A 15,448-nucleotide genomic window follows, 5' to 3' on the forward strand; every position below is an offset into this window, starting at 1 on the left:
GTTTTCCATTACGTCTTCTTGTACTAGAACGTCAGAGCTCATTCTACCGTAGTTTGTAATTTTTAAACGGTTTTTTATATTTTTGATTTTTTGCTTCACGGCTGATGATTGCCGATTGGCATGAAACTAGTATTCCGTTAAAAGTTGTTTTTTCTAAAATTTAAGTATAAAACGCTCTGTTTTTGAAAAAAAATATATTTTCTTAAATCATACAAATAAATAATTCTAAATCATACAACAGCAATATATATATATATATATATATATATATATATATATATATATATATATATATATATATATATATATATATATATATATATATATATATATATATATATATATATACATATTACTTTAAAAAGAGTTAGACACAAGTGCCTTAACTCTTTTTAAAGTAATAAAACACCGTTCAGCATCAGCTGCGGACACAGGCGTTACCAAAACAATCTCTATCAATTTTGATACTTTAGAAAATGTTTCCACCAGGTTATTTTCATGCATAATTGGGATAGGGCATTAATTGTGCCGATATCACTAAAAACAGCATTTTCAACAAAACGGTTAATTCCGACATCAACTTAACTTCACTTAGTAATGGTTAGTTATTTTAATATTTTATATTTGATTTCTAGGAAAACGTTGTATATTAAAAATGAGATTTTTCGGATCATTGAGATCCGAAAAATTTCATTGGGATCCGAAAACCAAAATTGGTTTTCGGATCCCAATGACGAGAAACGTTTAGCCAATAAACTGTCAATTTTGTTTATGTTAATTTATCTTATTAATGAACCTAAATTATTGATAAATAAGATAACTTTAAACTATATTGTAACTAAGACTTTGGCATGATTTAAAAGCAAACTTTATCAACAGTAGTTTAGGCCTAAAGGGCTTCTTAACTACCAATCAATAAAATAATAAAGAATGTAACATTACATATACATTGAACTCTCTGATAGGTTTACATAAAGTTTTCTGAGAATGGCGAAAGGGTCAACAAAAACAAAAAAGATACTTTTACAGCATTAAAAAATTTTTAAACATGTTTTTTAAATATTTTTTTTATAATACAACACATAGTTTACTTAATTAAATCCATAATTCTTAAATACAACATTTATGTTGTATTTAAATTACAATGTCAGTCATAACTAATAGTAAACTTCCCAAGATTATTTACATTGTCAAAGATGTTTTAACGATTTCATGTAATTAAAGATAAAAACTTAACATCTGTTTGTAAGCATACATAACACTACTTAAATGTTTATATAGCTTTAGTTATTTGGCTTCAGCTTTAACCCCCAAAAAAAAACGTTTCAATAAAATATTCTGAATTTATTTCTATGGTAATGGTAAATGTCAAACATTTTAAAATAATCTAAACTTTGTATATTTTTTTAATTAGTGCCTCTTTGGAAGTATCAATTATTGAAGCTGTATTAAGAAATGTAACAGTACCACCAGTGGTACAGTTTTTGTGATTGAAAAAAAAAATGTTCTTTATATCTTCTGTTGTTTAAATTGTTTGTACCTATGTTGTATCAAACTAATAATAATATTGACTAATTTTAAAATATTTCCTGAAAACCCAGTTGCATATTTTTCCTGATAAAAAATTCTTTAAAACTTGTGATTGATGCTTATCATCATGGTTGAAATTGGCTCTGGTTCAGCGCCGATCTAATTGGCAACTTAAAAGGTAGAACAACTCAACTGCCACCAAACGATGTAAACAATTTTCAATAGCTGATTCATTATGCTGCAGAATATAATACATAAGCTATTTGGAAAAAATAAACTTCAGCAATCCCTCATTGAGAATAGAAAAAGAATTTCAAAAGTACAAACAGTTTGCAGCTCTTATTATATTTGTAGGAATGACTAAGCTTTCTCGTATCACAATATATAAACTTGTTAAACATTGCCATACACTTGCGATACATTTGTTCGATTAATACACAAATCAAGATTCTTATTAATATGGCTGAGCCACTACTTTTTCCCTGTAAAATAAAAACAACAAGCGTTATAAATTTTTAAAAAAATAAAACAATAATATTGTTTTATTTTTTTTTAAATTTATAACGATTGTTTTTTTTATTTTACAGGGAAAAAGTAGTTATAACTTTTGTTAGTTAACTACATTTTCAGGCATATATTGTCAATATATGCCTGAAAATGTAGTTAACTAACAAAAGTTATAAAATATACAAGATTGTTGATTATAAAAGAAATGCGAAACTTTTTCATGATATTTTAAAATCAATTTTCTAAACTGTTCAATTTCCCTAGAATTTCTAAACTTATAATTTTATTCTTTTTACCATTATTATTTCTGTTATAGTTATAGAATAAAATGACTTGCCCTAGAAAATCTAGTTTCTGAAAATTAATATAAATGAATTTTTTTTTTACCTAACTGTATCTCTTTAAATGTTTATGTCAAACCAACATTTATACCAGTAATTTCTGTTACATTATTTTAAATATCATGTATTTGCCATGTTTCTATTCCTATTAATTTATACTCCTAATAACTACATGGTAAATTTTATATCTACATATCCAGGTGAAGAAATCAATATTAACACTGTTAATATTGTAATATTAACACTGTTAATATTCACAGTAAAATTGCAATATTAACAAATGTATGATGTTTACAACATTATTTTTACAAATAAATTTGAAGAAGGTTTCCTAATATTACTGTACCTTATTGAGTCAACAAAACTTCTGACTTTTTTCAGCAGTAAATTCTTCACTCTTTAAATCGAGAATTAAAAATGGTGGATGAAATTTTACAGCTCAGTGATGTTTTTAAACGTCTTTTCTTTTCAGGTCAGTTCAATGAGGCCCTGCGGTGCACTTTTTCGTCCCACCTGAAAGCACGATAAATTCTGCGCGCACATCAAAAATTATATTACTACAAACAAATTAAATATGGCCAGTAGAAATCGGCCCAGCCGTTATTGGCAATGAATTAAAACAACGCTACAATAGTATAAATAAGTTGCAAATAACATATTGCTTAAAAAATAAAATAATTTAAAATTGGAACTAAACTAGAACTATTTATTTTCATAAAACCTGTCTGCAAATAGCTTAGGCTAATAGTTGCATATTTACATATATATAAATATATATTTACATTAATAAATACTTTATTTTAAATAAATCTAGGTGGGGCCGGGCCCCTATTGACAAGCCGCCACTGTATATATATATATATATATATATATATATATATATATATATATATATATATATATATATATATATATATATATATATATATATATATATATATATATATATATATATATATATATATATATATATATATAATTTCATTATGTAAAGAATGTAGAATTACGTACCATTTAACTTTAACTTTATATATTTGTGTGTATATATATATATATATATATATATATATATATATATATATATATATATATATATATATATATATATATATATATTTATATATATATATATATATATATATATATATATATTTATATATATATATATATATATATATATATATATATATATATATATTATATGAAAACTGCGCTACCGCAGTTTCCCCCCCCCCCCCCCGCCCTTTTTATTTTATTTTATTGCTACATATGATAGAGAATTTTATACTGATTAAAAATCGTGTTAAAACATAGGTCTGAAAATTAACAGAAAGTGCTCCAATTTGCTATTGAAGTTTGAAAAATGACATTAAAAAACTATAATATTCGCCATTTTTTAGAAACGTTTTAAATCAAAGTTTACATTTTAAAACAATCGTTTAGAAAACCTTTTTTTAATTACGCAACCCGGTTTTCGTCGTAAAAATTAAATTATAGTTTAATTAAATGTTTTTATGAATATATTTTATATATTTTTAATTGATTTTTAAAAAATTAATTTAAGATTTTGCTTTTTAAATGTACATAAATCGACTGACAAATAGGAATTGGCGCAATTAAATGTACATGCATCGACTGAAAAATAGGAAATGGCTATATATTGAATGTATATACATCGACTGACAAATAGGGATTGGTACAACTAAATGCACATATATAGACTGACAAATAGAGATTGGCGCGATTAAACGTACATGGAACAGGGTTAGGGTTTGGGGCAGAGATATATCAGAAAATGATGTGCTCAGCATTTTTTCACAGTTTTGCTTTACATTGTTGTGTTACATTGTTGTTTTAGTTGCGTTACATTGATTTACATTGTTGATAGAAACAAGGCTTTTTTAAATTCATCTTTGAAAAGGATTTTAATTATAACCGAGTATGAAAAAAATGGCGAATATTAGCGTTTTTTACTCTGAGTGAATAAAAAGTTCAGAGTGGTGTGCCACAAGGACCTATTCTAGTTCTTTTACTGTTTATAGTGTACATAAATGATATGTCAGATGTTGTCAAATGTTTATTCAAGCTCTTTGCTGAAGACAGTAAACTAATAAATATATTAAAAAATCAACATGATGTTAAACAGCTGCAGACAGATCTTGATGCTGTGGCTAAATGGGCTGATAATTGGAAAATGTAGTTTAATGCAAACAAATGCAAAGTATTGACAATAAAAAACTTGCCCAAAACAACTATCTATGATCACAAATTTAGCATACAAAATCAAGATAATGGTCACACATACTTATTGCCTACCAACCAAGAGCGAGATCTTGGACTTAATAATTAATAACTAGCGATCTAAAATTGTCAGCCCAATTAAAACATGCAGCAGTTAAAGCTAATGCAGCACTAGCTTCACTCAGGCGGACGTTTAGATACTTTAACCCTTCAATGTTTAAATTACTTTATACCTCATTTGTGAGACCTCACCTTGAGTATGGAAAGCTTGCATGGGCCACTAAATAAAGTTGATGAAAAAGTTATTAAACGAGTACAAAGAAGAGCCTCCAAGTTATGGGGAAATAAGGAATTCATTAAGGGGAAAAGAATAAGAAGTTAGGAGAAATAAGGAAAGACTTATCAAACAACTCACAAATAACTGTCGTCAAAGAGAATAATTTTTTTTAAATAGAGTGGTTAATGTTTGCAACACTCTTCCATATGCAGTTAAAAACTCCAAAACTACAAATTTACTTAAAAACAGTCACGATGCCTATGTAAAAACAATACGTCTCTGTAAATCTTCAAGTAAGTAAAATAGAAAAGATGTGAGCATATAGACTATATCTCACATATATATAATAATATTATATATATGTGAGCATATAGTCTATATGCTCACATCTTTTCTTATATATTATTAATATATATATATATATATATATATATATATATATATATATATATATATATATATATATATATATATATATAAATTAGTAAAAACACTTATCTAATTTTTGATTACTTCAACACTGTGTTTCACCATCAGTAGGTTCATCAGGAAGATTCTTCCTGATGAACCTACTGATGGTGAAACACAGTGTTGAAGTAATCAAAAATTAGATAAGTATTTTTACTAATTTATTATTGCTCTGTTCTTTTAGAACATTGAGCACTCTATTTGTAGAATACACTAACATAATTTATAATTTATATATATATATATATATATATATATATATATATATATATATATATATATATATATATATATATATATATATATATATATATATATAATTTAACTATATTATAGTTAAATTGTATTATTGATCAAGCGGGTGTTTTTGCAATTTCAAAGTTTATTTGATTGTTTATTTATTTTCTTGTTGTTTAAAAAATTTTGTATAAATTAACTTTGGTTATTTTTATGTAACTCTTAAGTAGGCTTTATATTTTTTTAAATTTAAATAACTAGATTTTTGTTATTATGTTGAGTTTATTATTTAGATTGTTAATAACTGTTTGATTTATAGGTTCATAAAACAGTATGGCTAATGATCGCTAAGTTGTAGGTATTTGCAGTAACTATAAACGTTATCCAGAGCGTTATAAAATGCATAGTAACGTTACATCTGGAAAATTATTTATTAATTTCTACAAACTGTCTGTTAATGAAAAAGCAAAGAAATCATGGATTCATGCTATTTCTAAAGGACGAAAATACTTCATTGTACCAAAACATTTTAAAGTTTGCTCCAATCATTTTGTCGATGGTTTTTCGACTTATGAAAATCCTAATCCTACACATTTTTTGACATACACCATGAATTTTCAATCTACTCCTGGAAAAAAAAATCAAGGCCTCCTCCAAAAATCAGAACAAGATCTCTTGTAAAACCAATTTCTAAAAAAATTCCTAAATCCTCTAACTCAGATACACTAACAGCTGAAGAATTATCAGATCTCTTGATTGTTTCTTCTAATGAAGAAAGTAGTAAAAATCTTAAATCATATCAGTTGACAAGATAATGGTATACCCTAACAGCAGAATTGTTAAACTACATCTCCACCCCTTCTGAAGAAATAGACACTAAATGTTCAATCTTGTTTGAAATCAAAGCAGGTTATAGTGGCCAAAATGATACAGAGTTTGCACCATTAACAGCGTAATGGTGTAAACAGACAGTTCTGTCATATTACTAGGGATTCAGATGTATCTACTTTTACAGGTTTACAAAATGTCAAAATGTTCCAAAGTGTTTTTAATTATGTCAAGCCCAAAGCAGCAGTAATGAAATACTAGGATAGAAATAAAAAAAACCAACCAACTACGAAAAACTCTGTCCAGTGTTGAATCTGTTGAGCAATTAATCCTATCACAAGATTATGATAATGACGAAAACTTGTTTCTAAAAACTAAAAGAAAAATCTCACTGGAATTTCTATTAGTTATGACGAGATTACGTCTTGGTCTTTTGATTGAAGCCTTTCACTTTTGTGTATCTGCTGGAACTGTTTCTCAAATTATTATTACATGGGTTATATTATTATCTAAAGAGTTGGAGAGTTTGATTTTGTGGCCTTCCCGCAACACAATACGGGGAACTATGCCAAACTGTTTTAAAAGATTGTATCCAAAAGTGAGAACAATTATCGATTGTTCTGAAATATTTTTTGAAACGTCAAGTGCCCTTGATGTTCAAGCTTGTATAAGGAGTGAATATAAGCATCATGCAACAGTCAAATTTTTAATAGCAATAATAAATAGAGTAGTTTCATGACTGTCTCCTCTTTATGGTGGAAGCGCCTCTGACATTTTCATTGTCAGAAGTAGTGGTTTTCTTGATATACTTGAGCCCTATGACCAAGTTATGGCAGATCGTAGCTTTAAAATTAGGACAGATCTTGTATTTAAACAGCGTATACTTTGTATACCTCCAAAGGCTTCTAAAGAAATGCAAATGTTAAAATAAAAAGTTTAAGAAACATCAAACATAGCTAATGTACGCATTTATGTAGACCATTATTATATCTACCAATCATGAATAATATACTGCGTGTATGTGCTGCTATATCAAACTTGAGAAAATCATTAGTTTCTAAATAGTCTATAATAAAAAGATTTTGTTTGCTAAATATTTTTTTCTTTTATAGTATAATATAACGTTTTTATAAAACGATATAATGTTCCTCTATGATTATAAATTTTTTTTTTCTTTTTAAACTACTGTTTACTTACTCTTTAAACTTTAAGTCATTATTGTTAAAAATAAATTTATATCAATTAGGGCTATCATTAGGCTTAAGTCATTATTGTTAAAAATAAATTTATATCAATTAGGGCTGAAAGATATGTAAAGAAGTAAGTAGTTGCCTATTTACTTTAAATTAAAAAATTTCAACCCAGTTTTTGATTGTAAAATCTTTAAAAAATGCAAAAAAAAAATAAAATTTCAAGAAATAACTTTTTGTCCAAAAAAAAAAAATAAACAAAATAATTATATTAATCTAAAAACTTATATGTTTGAGATAAAGGAATAAATGTAATGACTGATAAGAAAGAATTCAATGTAATGATTGATTTCACATAAACGTATAACACATAATTGACGTATAACACATACTATTGAAGTTTAAAACTTAATTTAAAGCAGACATGGAGCATATGTAATAAATCCAGTCTTGATCTGCTAATAATTCATAATCATCTTGTCACATTTTCAGTATCAACTTGTCACATTTTCCACAGAATGTTATAGGTTCTAATAGCAATAATGCTGGAGAAACATGTTTGAAAAAAACATCTAAATTTGTTTTCACCTTATCCCAGCGCTCTTCATCAAATTTGACTAATTCGTCACATAAGTCCTAAAGTAAGTGTCCAAACAATAAAATATGCTGACTTGGAATTTGTGATAGCCATTTGGGAATTGGTTTGAGAGTAATATTTATGACTTTTATTTAATACTATTTCATCATTTTTTATTGTAAAAAGGTTACAATCACTTTTTGATTGTCTTATTAAAAATTATAAAAGGACATTTAACTTCCAAACACACCCTTCCATGGCATTTGCATACTATAAATCCATCTGGGAACAAGCAAGATACAGTCTTTCATAAAAAATAAAGAGACCACATTTTTCAAATTTCAAATCAGTGTGTTTTGATACATGCTCTGCATAGAATTTGTTTATAACATCTTGCTCGTGTTCCATTCCCCATTTGAAAGAATCAGTAACAATATTCTTTTATGAGGGTATTAAAAATCAGCAACAAGAGGAGTTGTTTTAGGTATTCCAGAACTGGTATTTCTAGAAAGAGTGTTAACTTTGGTATATATATTGTGATGTTTGGATGCAGTTATCCTCTTCTTTCTAATTTGAAACCAGTTATTGCTTTCGGCTTGATCACTTCTATTATATTCTATATGTTTAATTGTTTTATCTGGCAATATCATTTTTTCTAAAAATATTTTGCAGTAAGTTGTCTTATCAGCCTTAGGATGATCTGAAAGTGTTTTAAAAGATAACTCCTCAAGATCAGGAATACTTTCAATATTTTCATTAAATGTTTTAACTTTTGATTTGAATATTACAGAAGAAGGCTTAGATATATAAATTTTGCTTGAAAAAATTTCAAATAAATGTTCATTAAAGTCACAATAACTTTCAATTCTTAGATCAAATTCTTGCAACGCTTTCATTTGTGTTTTTCCCTTATTATGTATACCATTTGCTTCATTATTTGCTATTCTTTTTCTAACAACTAGGACAGTTATTGAACATGGTTTGATACCTTTTTGAGATGATTTATTCCAGACACATGCTTGTTCAGCACATGTTAGATTACATTAAGTTAGCATACTCCATTTTATAAAGGGTGACAATGATATGGTTGCAAACTTCAAAAGCTTTTTTTCTTGATTTTTTGCGAACCAAAAACTTCAGAATATACAAATAAAATATCTTTTTTAAAACTAAAGTGCTTAATAGGACCTACAAAACCACTATCAAAAAATGAAAATGCTTTTTCGTCCTTGTACTTGCCAATATATTCTGAATTAAATCTTTTTTTTTTCAGGATATACGAAAAAATGTTTCCCATAGTTATACTAAGCCATTCAGCTATTAAGTCTTTTCTGTTTTCGATAGGTACAGAGTTAGGGTTAATTAGATTTAAAGCTTTAAGTTTTCCGTATATGATTGTCTAAGTTTTTTCTCCTGTTCTTCGGCTGTCTCAATAACATCTATATTTAATTCCATTGCAGTAAATGCTCTGGCAACAAGCTCTACTTTACGTCCAGTTGTACTTAACCCACGAACAGCTAAAAAAACTAACAAGCTGCTTGAGAGGTAAATTTAAAAAATCTTCATAACTTTTAAGTGGCATGTTAAAATACGACGTATTTTCAAATAAGCAGTTTGATTTTAAATAAACAGTAAAAAATCAGATAAGCATTCTTTAAATGTTTTGTTTAAAATTTTGGGGTAGTAGTAACAGTATCGAAAACAGCCAAAATAATTTATCTCGAAAAGGGACTTTCCGAAATAACATCGAAACAGAGAATAACATCGAAATTGTAAAAAAAAGGAATTGTATCAAAAATCCGAAAAACAGAATAATCTTGAAATTGTGAAAAAAGGAATAATATCGAAAAGGGACTTTTCGGAATAATATCGAAAAAGAGAATACATCGAAATTGTTAAAAAAGAAATAGTATCGAATATCCGAAAAGCTATATAATCTCAAAATAGCTCAAAAGAGAATAATATCGAAAAGGGACTTACCGGAATAACATCGAAATTGTGAAAAAAGGAATACATCGAAAATTCAAAAAACGGAATTAGATCGAAGTTGTGAAAAAAGGAATAAAATCAAAAAGGGATTTTCCGGAATAATATCGAAATTGTGAAAAAAGGAATAGGTTCGAAAACTCCAAAAGCAGAATAAATAGAAGGCCAGTATTTTGCGGTTTTGAATTAAAGTGTAGTAATTATACTGTATAATTGTATAATTTATACAATATAAACTAAAAGTTCTATTAGTAGAACAAAAAATATTGAATGTTGTGTTGTTGGCTGTTTATAAAATGATTTAAAACAAGATGTTTGATTTTATTTACATTTAATGTCAACAAACCATAAAAAGTTACATAATTTTTTAGTCAAAATCAATAAAGACTTACGAACCATAAAAAGTTTAAAGGATAAAGTTATTTGTAAACATGCAAAACTATATGCCAACAAAGCCATCTGTTATATGTGCAAAAATTTCAAGAAAAAAATACTTTAAAACAAGGATAGCAGGATAAAAGATGCTGCTTAATAAAACAATTAAAAAAGCTAATTAAAAAATCTTGATTAATAAAACAAGAAGAGCATGCTAAAAGATCCTTTTTAATAAAAGATTATATGCAATACTCACTCTACCTCCAAATACCATGGAAAAATTACTATTACATGTAGTCATCTGGTCATTCTGTTCCAGAATGTTTAATATTGTAAATACTAAAAAAATATTGAGCACACAATTTTCAATACATTGCTGGTATGGTATGTAGCTGGTATGGATGGTATGGTATGGTATGTAGCTACCAAATGTTAAAAACTAATTATCATATTGTATTTTTTAAGATGTTATTTAATAAAATTTCCATACCAGAAGTTATTGAGTATGTTATACAAGTTGCTGAGAGCTAAAATAAAAACATTTTACAAGTTGTCTATTATCTTTACATAACGTTTTGTAATAGTTATAAAAATGCCCTACACATTTATGTTGGAACACTTTCCTACTTACTTTCAAAATCATGCAGAATCTGTTTGGTTTGGTTTTTGAAGTACTTAAAAAAAAATTAAGAAGAAATTAGAAAATACTAATAGATATGCATTATTTTAGTGTTGTACTTCCATGCAATTATTTAAAGCATACATTATATCGCCATTAAAAATTATTTGAAAAGATTTTCCATTGCTTTCTTTATTGAAAACACATTCTGGTGATATTGACACAGTAGAATATGCAAAATTATTATTCAATAATGGCCCAAAATGTTGCAAGATAACTGTTTAATATTTGAAGAAATGTATTTACAGAAACATACAGAATACTCTGAACTTTGAACTAAGAAAAACTTAAAAAGACTTAAAAAATGGTATACAATAGAAAATTGTTAAGAACATTCATTAAATAATTGGAACATTCCGTACATAATAAAAACTGCTTCAGCCATAAAAATTGATAGTAATTGATTGAGAAATGAAACCATTTAAACTGTGACTATTTTTTAAACAGTGCTTTTGGTGTGCAAACATATATTATCTTGATAAGTTTTCTAACGACATTTGGGAATATTGAGTTTCTTAAAAGAGTTTCTTAAATTTCAAGTTTTAAATTGAATTAAATTTCATTGCACGTGCAAATTAAACTGTTTATTGTGCGTGCAAATTCAGTGATGGGCATAGTTAACTAATTTTTTAGTTGACTTTTAGTTAAACTACTTTTTTTTAGTTAAATGCAATAGTTAAACTAAATTTTTTTATTTAAGTTAAACTTTTAGTTTAACTAACTTTTTTCCTAGTTTAGTTGAAAAAGTTTAACTAAATTTTTATTAACTAAATTTTTTCTATATCGCCAAATAAATCGTTCTATTTCTATGCACCACTTACCTGACCAAGGGCTCCAAGGATTCTGTTATTTCTATTTTTATGTATTTATTTATTTAGTGCATGAACTGGACTTTTCAACATCATTTCCGCTTGGTCTGTATCAATAAAACGGTTAGCGGAAACATAAATTCATCAACAAATTTTCTTGAGTTGAAAAAAAAAAAAGTTAAAAAGTTGAATTTTAGTTAACTATTTCTAATTAGTTTAAGTTAACTACTTTTTATAAAAAGTTTGTAACTAAAAGTTTAACTACTTTTTTTTAGTTTTAGTTAGTAGTTTAGTTAAACTATAATAAAAAAGTTTGTGCCCATCACTGTGCAAATTAAGCTATTCATTTAAACTGTTTTTCTCCTTTGTAGATAATGTAAAGTTGATGCGATATTTAGGTGAAAAGTTAGGAAATATTCATCAAAATCTTAAATAAGTTTTTTATTGAAAAGTGACTTAGTATTAAAAGTTTCTTAAGATTTACTCCTAGTACTAGTTCTTTTTTTAAAAAAAAAAAAGTGTGATCAGATAATCAAATTTTCGATGTTAATCATTAAAATGAGTTTTCGATATTATTCCGTTTATTCCGACATTATTCAGAAAATCACATTTTCGATGTAATTCATTAAAATGTGTTTTCGATCTTATTCCGTTTGTATTGATTTCGATATTGTTCCGCATTTGTGAATTTACGAGCAGCCGTGGCGCAGTGGTTAGAGTTCTGACTCAGAACCCAGAGGTCCGAGGTTCGACGCCAGCTCCAGCTCAACTAGCGACATTGGTACGGAAGGAGGCGTGAACTTCCCGTTAAATGTTCTCCCGCGGTGCTCTGTGATAAGACCGTAACGACTTCTGGGAGCACCTAAAATAACTACAAAAAAAAAAAAAAAAAAAAATTTCGATATAAAAACTTTTCGATATTAATCTGAAAATCACATTTTCTATCTTAATCATTAAAATGGGTTTCGATCAGTTATTTTTCGTTATTAATCATTTTTTCGGTCAGTTAATTTTCGATACTATTCCGCTTTTCCCAATTTTGCCCTCCCAATAAAAATATTATACCACGTGATTCATAATTGCCGCTTAATTACAAAAAGGTCTATTACGCAACGCTAAATTTTACTAATAAACAAAACATAACAAAAAAAATTTTTCCTCGCAGTTTTTAGTTAAATAATTATTCAATTAGCGTTTTAAGTTTAATGAAAATTGCCGTGTTAAAAAGCTTAAGGTTATACCATCAAACTTGTGTCACTAATGTTTAATCTTAAAACTTTTTACTGCATATAATATGATGCCCAGATTAGAGGCGTAGAAAGAATTTTTGGTGTTCGAGATAGGTAACTTCCAGACATGGAGCAAACTCCAAACATTTATATGTTTATACTTATGTCAAATAATGAGGGTTTGCAAAAAATTGCGATGATTGGAGGCTGGGAACAAAAAAGCCCCAATATTTTCGCCCCCCTGCCCCAAACGTGAGAGCAACAAGTTGATGAAGTATTTTTTGTACAATTCTTAACTAGACTTATATTCATCGATAAATTTTAGATTTCATTTTAAAATTTTAAGCGTTCAAAAATTATGACCATATAAAGTTTAAACCCCCCTCAATTTGAGGGGGTTGCAAATTTTATATGGTAATAATTTTTAAACGCTAATAGATAATGCTATGAAACTTAAAATTTATCGATGAATATAAGTCTAGTTAAGAATAGAACAAAAAATACTTCATCAACTTGTTGCTCTCACGTTTAGGGCAGGGGAGGGGCGAAAATTTTGGGGCTTTTTGTTCCCAGCCTCCAATCATCGCAATTTTTTGCAAACCCTCATTATTTGACATAAGTATAAACATATAAAAGTTTGGATTTTGCTCCATGTCTGGAAGTTACCTATCTCGAACACCAAAAAATTCTTTCTACGCCTCTGGCCCAAATATAAAACTAAAAAAAATTAAAAATTAAAAATTTTTTTTACGGGCTTAATAAACCATGTCGGGACCCGAAATACCCTAAATACTGTTTCCTTAATAATTTTTAAACCAAATTATTGAACAAAGTTTTACAAATAGTTTTGTATTTATTATAATTAATTATTTTTTTTTTGTATTTATTAGATATTTGAACTAAAATCAATAAAATTTATTGAGTGGTTTATATTTTATAGACAAGAAACCATTTATATCAAAAATTGACTAACGTTAGTTCTAAGACGTAAATTTCAAAAAATACAAAGTAAAAAACTTCCATTTTCATTCAGGTTGTTGATCAACCTAAAAGAATAACTTGAGAAATTTGTAGGTCAAATTGTAAGGTCTATAAAATTTTATTCTGGAAACGGTGACTAAAAATAGGCAAAAATCTAAAGCTGAGAAAAACGAAGATAAAAAACTGAAAACTGAATAGAAAAAAACAAGCATCAAAGTCACATCACACACAAAAAAGTTAATATGCTCCAGTTATATAAAACTCACAGTCATTTGTATTTGTCTGTTCAACAATTAAACCTTTTCTTTTAGCTCTTAAAACTTTTCTTAGCTTTTTACAGGAACTATTTGATTTCATGTTATCTTTTTTTATTCTACATTAGTCTCGTTTTGGACCATTTATGCAAAATGAAGCTTGAGGAGTAATGTTTAAAAATTTAAATACATTATGAAGCCCATTAAAAACATCATTAAAATGAATAATTGCTGAACAAACACGAATTTTAATTATTGTTTGACTGCAATCTTAACTTTTAGGGCATTGAGACCAAATCATTGCAATGAGTGACTCATTGACATTCTGGGTCATTTCATGCAAACATTTAATCAATAAACTATCAGTACTTAGCATCATAAAATTTGGTTTCAAAACATCTCTAATAGCAGCAGGCACTGACAATTTAGGTTCATGACTTTTCACAACTTTTCACTTCATTTAGTTTGTATCATTTGCACTAACTATCATTGGTTTTTGGACAATATTTTTGACACTTCTTGTGTCCTTATTGAGCTTGCTGAGCCCTTGTGGTTTATTGAACAGTTATTGATGCTGTTCCATATTTGGTATTTATCTGCGCCTATTTTATTACGCCACGACAGGCAATCTTAACACTTAATAACCATTTGAAAGCACTTCATAGTCAATAATCTTACTGTTAGTACGAGATGTTGCTGTAACAACACCATTGAGAGGTTCATGACCTCTTCTTTCCATGTCTCATCTAGAGATACAGTACATTCAACAACTTCGTCAACATTGGTTTTTCACTCCTTAACTTAACACATTAAGATCTCTATTTTTTAAATAAATATAGTGTTGCTTAATTTATGGATGATACCTAATATATATTTATTTACCCAGGTCACTGATTCCCTGATTGTTAAACGCTGCCGTAACGCTGACGTTTAATCATG

The sequence above is a fragment of the Hydra vulgaris genome, chromosome 15 (genome assembly GCF_038396675.1).
Source record: "Hydra vulgaris chromosome 15, alternate assembly HydraT2T_AEP".
NCBI classification, from domain to species: Eukaryota; Metazoa; Cnidaria; class Hydrozoa; order Anthoathecata; family Hydridae; genus Hydra; species Hydra vulgaris.